Source organism: Limulus polyphemus, unplaced genomic scaffold (genome assembly GCF_000517525.1).
Source record: "Limulus polyphemus unplaced genomic scaffold, Limulus_polyphemus-2.1.2 Scaffold398, whole genome shotgun sequence".
NCBI classification, from domain to species: Eukaryota; Metazoa; Arthropoda; class Merostomata; order Xiphosura; family Limulidae; genus Limulus; species Limulus polyphemus.
The window spans coordinates 20,911-22,472 of NW_013666008.1; positions in this window are offsets into that span (position 1 = coordinate 20,911).

Here is a 1,562-nt window from a genome sequence, read left to right on the forward strand (position 1 = left end):
AAACTTTCGATGTCACGCGGATTCTACTCTCAACTGACATATAATTTTATCATATAATTTCTGTTATTAATGTTAACACTTCAATAAATTTTCATTAAGAACCAGAATGTGCTAATGCTTTTTGAAGGCGCCAAAAGTTTCATGTTTCTGTATATTAAAGACATCATGTTATCATCATCAAATCTTGTCACTGGTAGCAAAATTAAAGTGGTTTTGTTTTCCGTTTCCAATGCTAATTATAGGAATCCTGACCCCACAACACACTAAATATATATATATATATATTTTCCATATTGAAATGCCGATTACGAAATGCTAGTGTGGAAAGTGCCAGACGCTAAGGTGCATTTTAACTGGGGAACGCTTATCAACCTGCCAACCTGGCCCATCCAGTTTTTTATTAATTTTTGTATATGGTTTCGCTTTTCGTTGTAGCTCTATTGGCATTCACTCCGAAGATACGGACGTTCGCATTATGTGAAAGAAAAGACGACCGTGAAACAAATCCTTCGATCATTATACAAACAAACCAGGTTCAGATATGACGGCATCCAGATAACACTGTGTCCCCAGGTTATAAAAAAATAACAGAATTTCACCAAGAAATGTAATGACACAAGTCAGCGCTGCATAGCAAGTATTATCTTCGGGGACTGAACAAAGTGCAGATTTAATTGTAATTAAAAACCTTGGTAAAATTCATTTATAACAAGCAAGTAAGGTTTACTATATAATTAAAAAAACTGAATACATAGTCATCAATGCTACTGAAAGCCATATTTAGGCTTAAGACTTCCAAGAGATACTTAAGTAATAAATTTAGACTTAGAAATGCCATTTTCAAAACATTGAGCTTCTCATATTAATGCTTATTATTTATTTAATTCAAATATATGTATTGCGTTTATAGATACTGTTTATTTAAATTATACCTGTACATTCTGTTTACAGATTTTTTATTTAACTCATACATCTACCTTCTGTTTGAGAAAGGTATTCCTGTTTAATACTTGATTACTACTGACAAAAAATCAAATTTATTTTGCTAATCATGAAAAAAGATGAATCGCTACCGTGGTTTGTATGTTTCCGTGACTCTACAGATTTTGCAGGTATCATGAACAAAGTTGTTGTTTTTTTCAATTCTGTAACATTTATAGCATGCCAAAAATGCCATTAAAGTAAATTTTCTAATTAAATTTTATATAAACAAACTTTAAAAAGTAACTTTATTTTGCACATATAACTTGTTCACACGTATCTGCCACTCAGTATGTCTGAGGACATATACTTCTAGAAACCGTGTTTCGATACCCGTGGTGGGCAGAGCACAGAAAGCCATTTTTGTAGCTTTGTGCTTAATAACAAATAACAACAACATATATTTGCAGCTTCATTTAGGAGAAAATAATATCAAAAGTGTTGTATCTACTGGATACAGAACTGCTATAAATTACAGTCGTGATGTTAGAAAAACACGTAGGTTCAAGAAGTTTTGATAGAAATGAATAAAAACCCTATAACCCGAGCGCTTTCGAAAGATGGACCTTTTTTCTTCAGGG